The 16633-nt window shown below is 43.1% G+C and overlaps 1 long non-coding RNA gene across 3 annotated transcripts; it reads right to left on the reverse strand.

The window, feature by feature from the left end:
* Positions 1-221: 221 nt before the first annotated feature.
* On the reverse strand, positions 222-16348 carry LOC140647051 (uncharacterized). Of its 3 annotated transcripts, none has more exons than XR_012040645.1 (6): positions 16238-16348; positions 11483-11564; positions 4523-4602; positions 3759-3876; positions 1348-1563; positions 222-1215 (listed from the first exon to the last, which is right to left on the reverse strand). It is a non-coding gene; the product is annotated as an uncharacterized lncRNA (long non-coding RNA). The 3 variants fall into 3 exon arrangements; XR_012040647.1 differs by having other exon boundaries at positions 1348-1566; XR_012040648.1 differs by lacking the exons at positions 3759-3876; positions 4523-4602 and having other exon boundaries at positions 1348-1566.
* Between the last annotated feature and the right edge of the window lie 285 nt (positions 16349-16633).

A 16633-nucleotide genomic window follows, 5' to 3' on the forward strand; every position in this document is an offset into this window, starting at 1 on the left:
GGATGGCTCCTGTTCTTTTTCAGAGGAAGTCACAGCAGAACCAATACATCAGTATTTTCTTCAATGTCCAAATGTGCTTGTGGTTTCAAACTTAAGTCATGACAGTGAGCTCTACCCCCACCATAATTTGAGTTTTGGAAGGAGCAATGTAACTTTTGAAGCCCAGGAAGTGTGGGCTTGCCTTCTTTCACCTGCAGGTTACTCTTCCCTACTAGGTGTCTGAAACTCTCTCTTTCTTTCACCTCATGAGAAATAATTAATTCCCCTAAATACATTCTCTTTTATCTAAATGTCTACACACTGCAGGGACTCACAAAAGCACACATGTTGTATTCTTCCTTCAGCTTAGCATTTTGCAACCTTGCAAATCTTTGCTCTTTATCTACCGAAACCTACGTTAGCACATGCAGGTGGTCTGTGGAAAACTGTCTGGTCCTGGGATGTTGACTCCTTTTATTCAGCTGCTGGAGTGGTCTGCAGGAAGCTAAGTATTAAGGATTTTTCTAATATTTTTCTATATAAACATCACTGCAGTTGCCACAGGGATGATAGTCACTTGCTACTGGGAATTAAAGACGAGCAGAAAGAAAGTGTCCAAAAAAGCTCCATGTTATATAATATCCTGAGAACCTATGACCCAAATAACTTAAATAGCCTGTGTAAAGCCAAGTGAATAGAAAGGTTGCAAATAAATATATTACACAGTAGATGTGCAGAGATGATGTGGTGTCGTGGTTTAACCCCAGCTGGCAGTTTTCAGTACAGATCCAAAACATAGCCCATACTAGCTACTCTAAAGAAAATTAACTCTATCCCAGCCAAAACCAGCACATTCTCCACCCCTTATTCTATACCATTTATGTCATGCTCAGGTCTCACACTATCCAATACATGCTTATTACCCACCATCACCCTTCCCATCCTTTGATATAACACACAGATATCATTCCCTTAGTCTATGGACCACCCTTGTAAAACGTCTATAAAATGTCCAGGAATGTCCACAAAATGTCCACTGAGTTCATTTAGTCCATGCCTTTGGGCTCCATCTGTTATGGTGGCCACTCAGGACAGCAGAGGTGATGTGTTGCGTGGAGTTACTGGGCACCAAAGCCAGCTCAGGTTGGGTCACGGCTGCACTTGCACTGCTTCTTGTAAGGCTTGTCCTCCATTGGTTCAGGTGGTTCCTGCTATGGTAATTCCTATAGCACGCAACTCAAATCATGGGTTACAACAATTTAAAGGTATTTCCATTACAATCTCCACCCCTGGTCCCTTTGGACCAGACCATTGGGTTTAACATTGCAATAAACTCCTCCCCTTGCCCCTGCTCTGGCTTGGACTTACCCACAGACTGCAGTCCCTCCAGGGCTGTTTGTGCTCTGTCCTGGGCTTATCCATGGCCTCACCCTTTGAGGTGCTCCAGCATGACCTCATGCAAAGCCACTGATGCTTCAAGGTGTACCTGCTGCAGCATGGACTTACGCACAGCCACAGATGCTTCAAGGTGTACCTTCTCCAGCGTGGACTTGTCCTTGGGCCACAATCCCTTCAGAGGTATACCTGCTGGAGCACAGACATAACCATGGCCACAGATGTTTCAAGATATGCCTGCTCTGGCATGGGCTTATCCATGGGCACAGATGCTTTGGGGTGTCCTGCTCCCATGTGGACTCATCCACAGGTCACAGTCCCTTGGACTCGAGTTCACACCGGAGTTCCAGCCTGTCCAGTACAGCAGCACAGAAACAGCGATGCCCTGGCCATCTGCCAGCTCAGGTGCATGGCCACTGCTGTTATCAGAATGTTCCCAGGCACAGCAGAGTCAGATGATCAGCAGCACAGCAGCACGGCAAGCAGCAAAAGCAAAAAAGCAGCCACTAACGAGCCCTAGACTCTAATATACAGTAAGGCAAGCAAGCACAGAAGCCTGCTGATTAATAGCTAAACAGCTATAACAGCTATAAATTCTATCTATCTAGCACATTCCAATCAAATCTGTCGTTATCTCAAACCCTTTGAGCCCCACGTTGGGCGCCAAAAAGGACTGTCATGGTTTAGCCCCAGCTGGCAACTAAGCACCACACAGCCGCTTGCCCACACCCCCTGGTGGGATGGGGGAGAGAATCGGAAGAGTAAAAGTGAGAAAACTCGTGGGTTGAGATCAAGACAGTTTAATAGGTAAAGCAAAAGCCGCACACGCAAGCAAAGCAAAGCAAGGAATTCATTCACCACTTCCCATGGGCAGGCAGGTGTTCAGCCATCTCCAGGAAAGCAGGGCTCCATCACGCGTAACAGTTACTTGGGAAGACAAATGCCATCACTCCAAACGTCCCCCCCTTCCTTCTTCTTCCCCAGTGACTTATATACTGAGCATGACGCCGTATGGTATGGAATAGCCCTTTGGTCAGTTTGGATCAACTCTCCTGGCTGTGCCCCCTCCCAGCTTCCTGTGCGCCTGGCAGAGCATGGGAAGCTGAAAAGTCCTTGACCAGTGCAAACAATACTTAGCAACAACTAAAACATCAGTGTGTTATCAACACTGTTTTCAGCACAAATCCAAAACATCGCCCCATACTAGCTACTGTAGAGAAAATTAACTCTATCCCAGACAAAACCAGCACATGTGGATATTGTCTTGCTCCTGAAACTTTCATCTGTAAGCTATAAGACAACCTTTCAGGAACTGACAGTGTAGTAATGTCTTGAGCAACAAGAAGCGCTTCAATCTTTGTGAACACTTTTGCTGTTTACACCTATGAACACAGAACAAATCAAGACCGAAGACACGAGTTGGAGGTTGTCGGTGCTCACTTTCCTTTTCCTTCCCCAGCCTGTGGCACTAGCACGTCTCTGCAGAGCTGTGCTTGTGCCCGCACTCACTCCTTCCAAAGGAAGTCTGGCAGAAGTGGGTGAAAGCCAGAGCCAGGCTCATACAGGCATCAGTGGGACGGACGCCTGTCACTGCAGAGGAACGCTACCTTGGTCTCAGCATTCCAGCACGCTCATGAGGACAGTGTCACGGACAGGCACAGAACAATTTTTTCACTTTGTTCTTGGCATGGAGAAATGTAGACTTATTGAATCCACTGTGAAGCCTCGAGCCCTGTCAAAGATCTGCCCATAAAACACAGAAACTCCCCAGCCTGGCATGGAGGATGGGGAGTGGGGTATGTAGTTAAAGACTGCTGGAAGAGGAGGAAGAGCTTGCTTTCCTCCAGTGGTACCAAAGGGAGGAGCTGTGAGGATACTCTGCTCTCCCAAGCCTGACATGTGAGGATGTTCTCCCTCTACTGTCACCTGGGTGCTAAAAACTCCCTGCCTCTCTCCCCTCTCATTTTAACCCCTGTATAGAGGGGACTTTTGCTCTCCATAGTCAGCCTGCTGGGGTGCAGCTGAGCAGTAGGAGCACTGCCCCAGCCACTTCAAGGCTCTCTCCCAAAGGGAACTGCTCCAGACCACAGTGGGGGGACAGGCACAGGTGCCACCCAACTTGCATTAGTGCACAGCGCCTTTTCTAACTTTATCCTTACTATTTTTGGAAGGGTTTAGACCAAAATCACCCAGTTTCAGCAGAATGAGTTCTACAGGTGGAGTGTTTTGGGGTGATACATACCAAGCAGGTGTTGTAGGTCCTATAGGTGCTGAACTGAGCAGAGGGCCTGGCTGTGATGTACATTTCAGTACATTATGAAAAAGTAAGTATCTCTATTCCTTGTGATTCCTTGGATGTATCAATACCATTCCTACTCACTCACCATATCTGTAGTTCCTATTTCTATAATTTTCCTTGTATTCTCTGTTCCATCTTCTGCACTATTCCCCATGCAGATGGCTTTCAGTCTTTCTACTTTGTGTCTGCTCCTCTTGTCTGGACTAAGGGAAGAGTAAGTTTTGTTACAAAGCAGTGGTTCAAAGTTATGTTCCCAGAATATCAGCAGAAAAAATAATAAAAGCCACAAAAAAAAGAGGAAAAGGCCTTTTATGCTTACCTATAAACCATTAGTTATTATGAAACAGGGTTTATTCATATTTTGCTTTATAGTGACTCCTTTCTTTATACTATGCTATAATTTGTTTGGCTATAGTCTAATCAAGTGTGTGTGTGTGTGCGCGCACGCGTCTGTGTGTGTGTCTGTGTTTTTTAGGATGTGTGGTTATGCAATCCTTTGGGAAAAGTTAAGATAAACAGCCTGTTTGTAATAAACAATCCCACAGCTTAATTTACTCATTCTGTGTTCTTGCTTTAAAGACCTAAACAGAGCCTCACATGCACTAAACTTCTGTTTCACTCATTGCCTCTTACAGGAGATGAATGGTGTATTCAGAGGAGGATTCAGACTTCATTTAGACCCTGCTTCACGGTCAGTGGTTGTAATTGTCTGAAAAGGTAGCAGTGGGCATTAACCAGAATCATATTGCTACGGCAAGTAGCCAAGTATGTTCTTTCTTTGGGTTTGTCACTGTACTCACACACTGTATAGCAAAAGTATTTGGTTTAACTGTATCTAGTTGTAATTACCTTGTTCAAGAAAATGTCTTTTTTCATTTCTTCCATGGAGGGTTTCCTCAGTATTTCAGATCTCATTTCCCCTTTACCACCTAGCAAAAAAAATCTTTCTGAGATAAGCTCTAGTTCAAAGTTTCAGAGATATGTATTTTGTTTGTATGTTTTCTGAAACTTACTCCATTTTGGTTCCAGACGTCCAAGACATTTTGATATAACTGTGGAATGGAAAAAACATCTAGACTGGAAAAGCATTGTAGGAGATAATCAAATGCTGGTAAACGTAATAACAGAGCATCTGATACTCATCAAATGTAAATTTAGTAAAGGTAATTAAAAGGAACACATTAAACTGAAAGAGGAGAGGTGGATCACAGCATAATCCCATGGAATAGGTTTTTTTAAATGACCTGTTTTCCTCCAGGTTTGAGAAACTGGTATTGTGAAGGTTCATGTCTGTCTTAAGTACTCTGCTATAACTTGCACTTCACTGCACACTACATATTCTAATCTGCTCTCGGTCTGCAATATATTTATACATGAGTGCTTCATACAGCAGGACTGTAGCCAGGTTTTTAACAGTATGTGGCATTTAAAGGTGAATTTATTTGGTTACCTAAAAATGCAGTAAAGTGCTTTGTGAGATTGACCCAGAACACCTCTGCCTATAATTCCCACTGACATAAATTATATCCCTCCAAAATAACATTAAAATAAAATTAAAAAAAAAAAAAGGCAAGCCCAGGCTATTCCAAACAGCTGTATATGTGCATAGAGATGCATATATTGAATATCTTCAAGCATGTCACCTATTGGTCCTGAAGTATATAAATACCTGAAGGGAGGGTGCAAAGAGGACAGAGCCTGGCTATTTTTAGCAGTGCCCAGTGACAGGGCAAGAGGCAACGGGCACAAAGTGAAGCACAGGAGGTTCCCCCGAACATCAGGAAACACTTTTTTCCTGTGAGGGTGACTGAGCACTGGCACAGGTTGCCCAGAGAAGTTGTGGAGTCTCCCTCCCTGGAGATATTCAAAAGCTGTCTGCACATGGTCCTGGGCAACTGGCTGTAGGTGGCCCTGCTTGAGCAGGGGAGTTGGACCAGATGACCTCCGGAGGTACCCTCCAACCTCAACCATTCTGTAATTCTATGAAGTTCAAATTTTAGAAATACATGCTTTTAGTTCTGGTAGTTCCTGTATCAATTTCAAGCCACACTCAAGGTTAGTGAGTGAACCAAAGTGAACGGCTTGGAAGCAAACCTACTGACACTCTTCCAGTCTGCTCTTCCATGGCATCACTGATCGTTGTAAGGTCCAGGACAGGTTAAAGAACTCCCAAACAAGGAATTAATTTTCTGCCTACTTCATGACATGCCTCACCAAATATTGGCATAAAAACTCTTTTTCCAGAGTAACTTTCCAGAATAACTGTATTCTTTTATCCTTCTAATTGCTTGCTTATGTGTGTCAGCACAATATCCCAGAGACAGAATTTTTCACTCCTTCTTATCTTTTCTTCCTCAAAAAGAAAGCTAGACTCTTGATGTCTAGCACAGGTTCTGCAATATCTCCGTTCAGTTCTTTGCCAAAGAATTCCTGTGTGACATAGGTTATGTTGCTTTATTCAAGCAATAATCCACCAAGCTCCCAGTGGTTTCAATGCATCTGAGGAGTTTTAGGCTTTAACATTTGTGTCTCGTTTCCTTATTCGTGAAATATAGCTAACAATACTTTCCTTTGGCTGCCCTTTATGCAGCTTCTCCATCTAGAAAATAATCTCTTTGTGGTAGACACAGTCTCCTGCTATATGTTTGACGATGTCTACCACAATAGGTCATTCATCTTGGCTGGGAAGCCTCTGAGAGCTATCGCTGTCCAACAGCAGAAGTAGGGAGGAACGCCATTTGCACCTCTGGGTTTTCTTATATGAAAGTTGGAATATTTCACCCAGAACCACAGCAGATCAAAACTCAAATACCATATTTCTTTTGAGGGAAGAAAAATCTGCACATATTTCATCCTGAGGTTTGTGGGTCTGGGCAAGGGGTTACATTTTTGAAAAATAAAAGCTTAGGAAAAAATGGACTGGCCTCAACAAATAACAGTAATACTAGAAAGTGTAATAATTAATGAGACTGACAGATGAAATGGCTCATTCTTTTTTTTGCAATATAGGCCTGCAATGTTACAAACTATCTCCAAAACCAGATCTTGCACATAACAGTGGAATCTAACACTGCTCCGCAGCAGTTTGTCACAAATTCCAGGAGAGAGCTGTCTGCACGCGCCCTGATATTTTGCACTGCTTGGTGAAAGCAATTCCCTCGAAGAGCAAAGGAAAAAGAAAATGAGCAGTGGGTCCCACAACTCATCTCAAGTTTCCTTTGGTGACTGTCTTCCATTTCTTTTTCATGAGGTCTTTGACAAGCAGCAGCAGTTATAAGATTTTCATTTCCTGGAACAATTCTTGCCAAGCTAAGAGCTAAGGATTCTTTTTTTTTTTTTCCTTTTTTTTTTCTTTTCTTTCCTTTTAAGATAGATGTACAGCATGACTGGAGGAGAGATTCATGACCTACTTTTCCCAAACTGAATATTGAGCTTTGTGTACTTTCTGATATTCAGTGGGGAGTTCTTCCCGTTAGAAATCTCCTTGGGCCAGTTTATATTAGCCTTCCCATGGCAGAACAGCAAGGCAAGGTATAACTCAGGTTGAGGAGGAAATCCTATCATCGTCCTTGAGGAGTAAGAGATTGCTGAGTGTCAGTGAACAGGTTTCTGTACCTTCAGTAAATAAATAAAATCCAAATCAAATCAAAGAGACAATCTCCTTTGTCAGTCATTTGCTGAAGGGAGTCCATGTACATTGCTCAATCAGGGCTAAGAAAACAAGGTTTACACAGTAGAATGTATCGAAAATTGGGAGTTGTGGGAAAAGGTCATGTGAATCCACTCCATATTAGAGGCAGTTAGGACAATTAGACACCGAGACTAATCATTTTATGTAACACTGACTAACCCTCCTTGCCTTCAGTAGCATTTCATCACTTGTGAACCAAGGGGACATCTGACGGAGACCACAGCATCCCAACAATTTGGCTGTGCTGTTTAAGAACGTCCCCCAAGCAGAGCCGTCCATCAGATCGCTGGACGGCAGCAGTGACATTTCAGTAGACGTGTTTAATTACGTGGGTGAAGTAGGCCCATCATCAATAGTGCTGACATTTCGAAGAGCTATCACCTCAGGATAAGCCAGCTCTAAAACTAATCTCTTTTCTGTCCTTCTCCATCTGCCCTGACAAATAAAGCTGCATGAGTCAGATTTTTAAACAGAGGTAGTACCTAAAGAGAGGTGCAGCACACAGAGAAGTCCATTTGAGAGCCCATAAGCAGCCGATTCCCACTGCAACTCTTGGTGGCCTGAACATTTCTTTCAGAGCCTAACTTCAGCTGTGGTTCCCCAAAATACCTTCAGAAATCACAAGGTAGAAAGAGAAAGGATGGTCCCATAGTGCAAAACACTTGAATCTGCTTTAATTAGCTGGCAGACAAAAGTTAACCCAAATAAATACAGTTACATTGGCCAGGAAGAGGTGCAAAAGCAGGCAGGTTTTGTCTCACTAGCCCGTGCATGCCCTGGCTGGTAACACCAGTTGGTGAGCAGCCCCACACAGCCACCGCTGCAAAGCAGCGAGACTCATGCTCGGGCTTTTCCACTGCTGCGGACTCAAACCAGTGCCATCAGCCGAAGCGAAAAGTCAAATCTCTAGGCGCTGAAGAATCAACAAATGTGCTGTTAGAAGTAAAAAAACAGGAGGTGTCTTAAGGAAATAATGCAAAAGCAAAAAGAAGGCAAAGCAGCCTGGTAGGGATTTGCAGATGCAGGATGCAGCCGTCTTTGCTTCAAATACACAGCAACTCAGATAGCAATGTTATACAGGATGTAAGTGGGAGTCTGTCACTTCTCACTGGGTAATAGAAAACATTTAGTTGTCTTATTTAACATTTTTATCCTTCTTTACTGTTGTGTTTTCATGGCATACAATATCTCAGCAATATCTCTTTCTTTGTCTCTCCTGCTTGAAAGCAGGAGCCAGAAGGAATTTGGGGGACTCCATTTATCCACAGGATCTCAGGGCCAGCAGGGCTCTGCTCACGGCTGTAACAGGAGTGGAAAGAGGGGCACAGAAAAGGGAGCACCAAAAAAGTTGTTTCTCAGCCACTGTGCAAACAGGAGCAGGCCACAGATGCTGCAGCCTGTGCCAGCAGAGTGCATCCCTTCCGTGGGGTCCATAAACAACTGAGGATCTTCAGGCTACAGCAGGACCCTGCCCACTCACTGACATGTCGGCCAGCCTGCTGGCTGGGGGACACAAGCACTGGGAACTGATGTTGCTTCACTTCACCGCTTTGTTTCTTGCTTGCCTCTTGGTTGCTCTTCTTGGATACCAGTGATGGGCACAAACAGGGTAGCAGACAAAGCTCAAGAGTTAGGCCCAGTTTTGTCCTCCACTGCTGTCTCCACCAGAGCTTTTGCTGACTGCTGAATTTTCATTTTGTGCCTTGTAAACCTTCCATTAGACATGTGAACCAATATTTTGAAAGATGAAAATCATAACATTTCATCTGAGAGATATTGAAATAGAACAGTTCACTGTTTAAAAAAAAAACCAAAACCTCTTACATCATCTTCTGCCAAATGTTGCTCAAGGCAGCAAGTAATTCTTTAACAACTGAAATAATTCCTTAATAATTAAAACAATTTGGCAAAAGCTATGTTTCTGGTTTAAAAAAAACCCCTACATGATATTTATTTTATTCACTGTAGCAGACAGTTCCATTTAAGGGAATTGTTCTTCTCTGTTAAAGCTGTTCCCATAGGGTAAATCTTTTCAGGACTACACCCTGAAAGCTGAGGGCATATTTCCTGTTTATGGCCATACAAAACTAAAAAAGGCTCTTCCGTAGTGTTCCCAGGGCAGTTCTCCTGAGCTGAGCCATTGCTAGCATGTTTTCCAAACAATTCAACCATACCAATTTGCTACAACCTAGAAATCGATTTTGTTTTTATTTATTTTGGGGGAGATGAAGAAAGTTATCATGTTTAGCCACTGTACCTGACTCATGCTCACCTAAACAGCTTCTCAGCCCCTGTCCTCTGCCGCTGAGTCAGTGATCCCTGCAGGGGAGGCTGAGACCGCCGCAGCCAGACTGTGTGGAAATGCTTTTGACAACAAATGTGCACTGCAGGCTTACGCAAGCACTCATATATCTACTTAGGTGTAATGAAAATGCACTCAGGATAACTTTCCTACAGCCATTTGTTGTTCTTATGTTGCTCCTGTCCGCACTGACTTCATGCCAAATTCAACCAACAGTTTTCAATCACTTTTAAGTGCTCCTTTTGAATCTAAAAAGTTGGGTGAAAATAGCTACTAATTTTGAGTCTTATAACATCCAGCTCCATGTTATAAGTACATTTCTAAATACTTTTTATATCACCCCTGTGGCCTGTCATCTTTTTTTTTTTTTTTCAGAACCACAACTGACTGGCTGAAGTATAAAAATTGCTGAAGGGCATTTTCTATCACACTTTAGGCAGCTGCACACAAAATTGATGGAAAATTAACTTTCCAAGGTGAGCTGAGTTTAATTCCTAATTTGCTGAAAAGGAGGAAATATTTAAGACACTTTGGCCTTGAAGAACTTGGACCTTGTAAGAGGACAAGAAATTTTCTGACAAACCTCATATAACAAACTTTCCTACAGCTTGTTCAGTGCATGAATATTTTTTTTTATCCTCTTTGAAAAGTGAACAGAAATGTTTGAACATCAACACTTTAAAAATTACAAATTAGAAACCAAAATTACGTTGGTGAGGACTTTTTACACAGGACAATTTTGGTACAGTGTGTTTCAATTACGTGAGATGTGCCCTGAGGAGAACCATGATTTGTTTAGATGTTGTTGACAGTGAGAAGTTTCACTAGTAAGGAGGGAAGGAAATTTGGGGAATCAAGTCCAAGGGAACAGGAAGAAATACTGGACAGACTGAGTATAGCATAGCTTGGCCATTAGGTCTCTCAAGCTGCTGAGGACACTTCACCTCTCTGCTCTTTCCCTGCTCTCCCAGCTCCTGACGTGATGTCCTACAGAAGAACCTGCTCGTACCTTGTGTGCCGAGTTGGAGACCTAGCTGCTTTGTTTTCTCAGTGTCTCTTCTCTTTAAGCCTCTGGAGAGGACTTCTGAATTTAGATCTGTCTCCAAGGTTCCTGAGATCACAATTTTTCTTTTTAACATTTTTGTTGCCTCATTGTTCATTTCCCTGATCACTCTCAGATCAATTCTCTTACTCTCTTTCAGCCACCTTAAGTGACATCTCCTACCTTCCCTCATTCTCTTGCATCTCTTCCTACCTAAGTATAAAGCACAGAAGTTTAGGATGGAAGTTTGATTTATTTTTTTTCTCCATCTCCATATCTTGCTTTCTAATTTATCCCAGCCTACATCTAACAGATTGCACAAGAGTTGATCTACATCAAACCTTCATTAAGCAAAATGATGGTCAGAGCAGTTGCTGTCTAGCAAGCATCAAACATCTTGTCTGTACTTCATACTGTTCTACTCTAGCTCTTTGTTGATAAATGCAGTGCTGACTTCTTCAGGTATAAAGGTAGGTACTGCATTCACACAGGACATCTGTCTTTATCTCATGAGCTTATGAGATATCATGAGCATTTATCTCATGGATATTATGACTTCATCGTTAGCTCCTCTCATTCAATCTTTTTTTTTGGGTCACGATGGGTTTTGCAAACCCAAACCATTTGCCACTGTCTTTGCCACTGTGTTTTTTATTCTGTCTGACTTATGTTCTCAGCGCATCCCTTAAATTTTAGGGCAACACAGTATTTATCATAGTGACTAAATGATTTAAATCACTGTTGACACTGTCACTTTTACATCATTACAAATACCTTGGCTCCAAAGGATTCAGGCTGTGTGATGAACTCCAATAAATCTCTTCCTTAATATTGTCAGGGCTTGAAATGGAAATGTCTGCAGTAAGGAAAAGACAGAATTGTTAAGGTGCCATACTTATCTCTTTGAAATAAATGGTGAGTTTTTTAATCTTTGCCATTGGGAATGATAAACGTTTCTGCAGTTGCTTATTATAGTGCTGCACTGAAGCCCTCCTGGATTCTCTCTTTGGTTGTGCAGAATTATTAGGGTAGGCCAATGAGGAGTATTTTGTATTTTGATGTACCGAGTTAAAATCCGTGGTAAATAAATCTGTGTTTGCCCTGCCCTCAGTGTCCTGAGCCTCTGCAAGAGTAGGGGAAGGTCCTCATTGAAACCAAGACCACTTCATATTACACTGACAGGGAAAAGTGTTCTTAAAGTAGGATTAAATTATATCTAAACTCCCTTTGAGTGGTGCTTTTTTTTAATACTCTGAAACAGCTTAAGGTGGCTTCAGTGTAACCAAGGATCAGATTCAAAGAAATAGTGTTGATAAAAAGAAATACTGTTTTTCATTTTTGTTGTGGATGTTTGTGTCTTTCCAAGCAGTGTTTTAGTATTTGTGAAGGATTTTTAGTAGAAATCAATGAACATTAGTAACGATAAAGTAATATAAGAAGCTGCATTTCATAGAATTCTTTTTATGGGCAAAATACCAATGTGTTGGCTTACAGGATTCACAGCACAGGGCAGCACTAGGGAGGAAAGGAGCTATAAACCATTCAACCTCACTCATCTCACATAATCTACACAGAAATCTAAACGCAGACCACTGACAGCTTTAAAATGGAGCAAAATACCTTCAGCAGTCTCACAAAACTGAGGGAAATGTCGCATCTAAACCAAAACCATAAAAAGAGGAAATAAAGCACAAAAGAAGCTGGGGATCTGGTGGGTATTTTAATAGCAGGATAGAAAAGATGAGAGCTAGGCAGTATTTTACATCAGCTTAAAGAGGCAGGGACACATGAAATGGCACTGCCCCCCAGCCCCCTGCCATGGGAGAGGGAGCTCCAGGGACCCCCAGCACCACCAGTGCCAGCCCTGTGGGCATCTCCCCTTTGTATGGAGAGGGGTGGCCCCAGCTCCTTCAGCCCTGCAGACAGGCTTCCTCATGTGTTTCTCACCTTTCCAAAGCTTCCCTCTGTAACGGAATTTGAGACACAAGGCTCCCCGGGGCAAGCATCAAGTCTGCCATCTGCCTTTTTGTCTAAGACAAGATGTATCAGCCAGTGCTTGCTAAACCATGCGTATAAACACCAGCTAGGACTAAAAGAAAGTATGGGTCTCATAGCTCTTGCATGTTGCCTGGGACTCTAAAATGCTCATTTTCGCTTTCTGGTGTTCATAACCTGAAAGATATTTTGTAGTCAAATATACCACTGTGGCAATCTGATCTGACCTTCTAAAGACCACAAGCCCAAGAGACTAATTAAGACAGATGTTTGAATTACTGTTTCTTGCAGGAGTGTGGTGCAAATCCTTGTGCCACAGCACCTGAAAATTCATTGTCTAAATGAGTTAAGTCAAAACTATGACTGGAATTTAAACACCTCGTTTTTACTATCTATGATAGTAAAACCCTGAAAGCTGACACAGGCATCGAGCCTTTTGCAAGAAATGTCTCTGTATATGAAGCCAGGTAACGGATGAAACAGTGTAAAGTTGTGTTCAAGAATATATAATATTCAAGGCTGGACCTTGAATACTGTGTTCAGTTTTGGGCCCCTCACTACAAGAGAGATGCTGAGGTGCTGGAGCGTGTCCAGAGAAGGGCACCGAAGTTGGTGAAGGGTCTAGAGCACAAGTCCGATGAGGAGCGGCTGAGGGAACTGGGGTCGTTTAGCCCAGAGGAAAGGAGGCTGAGGGGAGACCTTCTCGCTCTTTACAGCCACCTGATAGGAGGCTGTAGCCAGGAGGGGGTCGGTCTCTTCTCCCAGGTAAGAAGTGATAGAACAAGAGGAAACGGCCTCAAGTTGCACCAGGGGCGGTTTAGACTGGATATTAGGAAAGGGTTGCCAAGCACTGGAACAGGCTGCCCAGGGAAGTGCTGGAGTCACCATCCCTGGAGGTATTTAAAAGACGTGTAAACGTGGCACTTAGGGACATGGTTTGTAGCGGTGGACTTGGCAGTGCTAGGTTAGCGGTTGGACTTGATGATCTTAAAGGTCTTTTCCAACTTAAACTATTCTATGATTCTATTCTATAATCCTAGGGAATTTTGTACCAGCAAAACATGCTACAAAAGCCTTCTGTACAAGTTCACCAAGGCCTTGACACCACAGGCAGCTTCCAGATTAATTCCTGCTTACTTCAGCAGTTCTGAGTTGCAATCTGGAGACAATTCTGGCTTCCACCGTGGCTCACCTCTTACTCCAGCAGTATTTCCACAGCAGTTAGTGCAGACAGGTGCCGTGCTCCTTTGCATGAACAAGGTACATTAGTACCTTGCTATACCGTAAGGAAATATTTCATTACAAGCATGTAAAATATTCTGCTAAATTGTTTCATTATGTAAAGTCTTTTAAGAAAAATATCCCAAACCTCAAAACAAGACTTTAAAATAAACATGAAATGTAGCTTAAAAAAGGAAAAAGAGGAGGAGAGGGGAAATTAAATGTTACTAACTTTATTGAATGTCTCTATTCAAATATCTTGCATAAGCAGACATGTCACTTTAATCAGATAAACCCCACCAGGGAAGGTGGTAATTATTTGTATTACTTCTTGACAGCTATAAAAAGCTAAAATGTTACTGTGCAAATTCTGTCTGAACTATTTAAACAATTGAAAAATGTGATTTAACAGCTAAAACAAACTTGATTCAGGCTGATCTCTCATCGACATGTGTGAGATGAACTAAGCTGGCTCTTTGTACAGGGAATAGAAATTAACTGCACAGTGCCCTCATCTAGCATGGTTAAAACCTGATAACAAAAAAACCCCTCAGAAGACCTTGTATTACCACAGTGTAAACAGTAGCTCAGATAGCCATTTCTATACTGAGGCCTGCTGCCCTAAAACCACAGTTGCCAGTAGCTAGGGTGGGGTTTTGCCTTGCAAATTCCCAGAGAGCTTCAGCAGCCGGACAGCACCACCAGGACCGGCGGATGAGACTGCCTTGCACAGGCAGAGTACGCAAGGAAAGGCAGGAATAAGGTTTTGCAGTATTGTTAGCACTGTCAGGGCTACTCCAAGAAAATGACATGCCAAGGAGCAAGGCTTGAAGGGTGTAAAACTCCACACCAGGAGTGGTGGTGGACCCTGGGCTGGGGGCCTTCAGGAGAGCCGTGGATCTGGCTTGCTGGGGCACCCACCAAGCCAGCATGGGAGAGGCTTTGCAAACGCAACTCCAGGTTTTCAACCACCAAGTGAGCTTCCAAGGCAGTGGGGTCAGAAGATTTAATCCAGTCCAGCCCTGGGGAAAGCCCCAGGCTAGCTATCACTCACAGGAAACCCCTGCATTTTTTCCTTAAGTACTAGCCTGCCTTATGCTTTTGGTACTTGAGTTGAGAATTAGGACAATGCCAGGAAGCGCAGTGATTTCTGACAACAAAATCCACGTGGCCAGCGTGGAAACAACACAGATGCTATTATCAGAAATCTGCTTCTGCTGATGGGTTGCAGTGTTAATAAACTACCATCACATAGATCGTATTAAGGACTTCTTCCCTCTTTCTACATGTTCACAGTCTTTGCTGTACTCTTCCCTGCTTTGTCTTTATAATAATACCATAGAGAGCTGTTTTCCAGTTTTGCTGCTCCTAGATACTCCAGACTCACCTCAAAACCTCCAAAAACTAGGGATTGTCTTTAAAAAATCTAAATATCTGAAAAATGAAATTAGTCACTCCTCAGGCAGTGGGATTAATAAAGCCTGGCTCTCTAACGATTTGTCTTATTTCCCTTTAAGCTCTTTGCTTCCATCAATAATTTGAGTTCCCACATGTCCCTTATGTGATCGCCATGGCACAAGGAAAGCCTGAAAACACTCGCTAGCCGGACAGCCGAGAGTAGGTGCTTTGCTACCTGGACCAGGGACTCCATTTCAATTTCTATGCCAGACAGCCCATGTCTGTTTTCAGCCATTCCTTCATCCTCACCAGGGCTAGAAATGTATCTTTAACAAACATCAGAACTGTGCCTCCTGTACTTCTAATGACTTCGTACTTGCTTTCACCTACTTCTAATGACTACAGTATCAAAAGAGTCAGGAAATAACTGCAAAACTTAGAAATCCTGCATCTGAGCTATCCTTTTTCAAGCAGAAGAAGGGTTACTCAGACCTGACACTCCAAGCGTTCACTCCTTCTTGCTCTCATGTCTTTGCTGTCACATTTTGGAAGTCTGTCTCTACCTGCAAGCAGCTCTGCCACTGCTGAACTGAAGGCCTAAAACTCAGTTCCTGTAACCTAAACTCAGCTGCACCAAGAGAGAGCAGTCGTTGCAGGCAAGGGTACTGTCCTCCCCACATCCCCATGTTAGGTGAAACATCAAGGTTTATTCACCTTTCTCACTACCTAGTGGTCTGGTGTAATTCGCTGTAATTGCTTAGTCCTGAAAGATGCTCACCAAAGACACAGAAGGAACCATATAGAAGAAAAGAAAATGATGAGGGCTGTTTAAAATTGATGTAACCAGGTAGCTTTTGTAGAGGCTCACAAAGAGAAAAAAGATCTTGGAGTAAGCCTTATGCATCAGGCACTTACCAGAACAGAGGAAAGCCCACTGAAACACTGAGTTTCCCTGTGACTAATGGAGGTTTAGTGCTCTTGGAAGACCAGCAGCTTGACTAGGAGGTGCGTCTGCTAGTAAATGCTCTTGCCTGCCTGGAGAAGCCCACAAGTGTCTGGCGGGACTTGAGGTTAGGACTACTGGAGCTGATTGGCCTGTCTGTGAAAAACTGAAGTGTTGGGGTTTTTTTCCTCTCTGCTGGCAAATGTTCTTTTTAAATATCTTTAAATTCCTGCTGACAGTCAGCCTGGTGCAACAGGGACAGATTCTGTGTTAAGTTCCATCAGTGCAGTGCAATGAACCTGGCCTATTTTGGAAGTTTTCTTTTCATCATTTTTTCATTTTGCAGCCTCCAGCCAGATGCTTGCAAC

The sequence above is a fragment of the Ciconia boyciana genome, chromosome 1, assembly GCF_034638445.1.
Source record: "Ciconia boyciana chromosome 1, ASM3463844v1, whole genome shotgun sequence".
Classification (NCBI taxonomy): Eukaryota; Metazoa; Chordata; class Aves; order Ciconiiformes; family Ciconiidae; genus Ciconia; species Ciconia boyciana.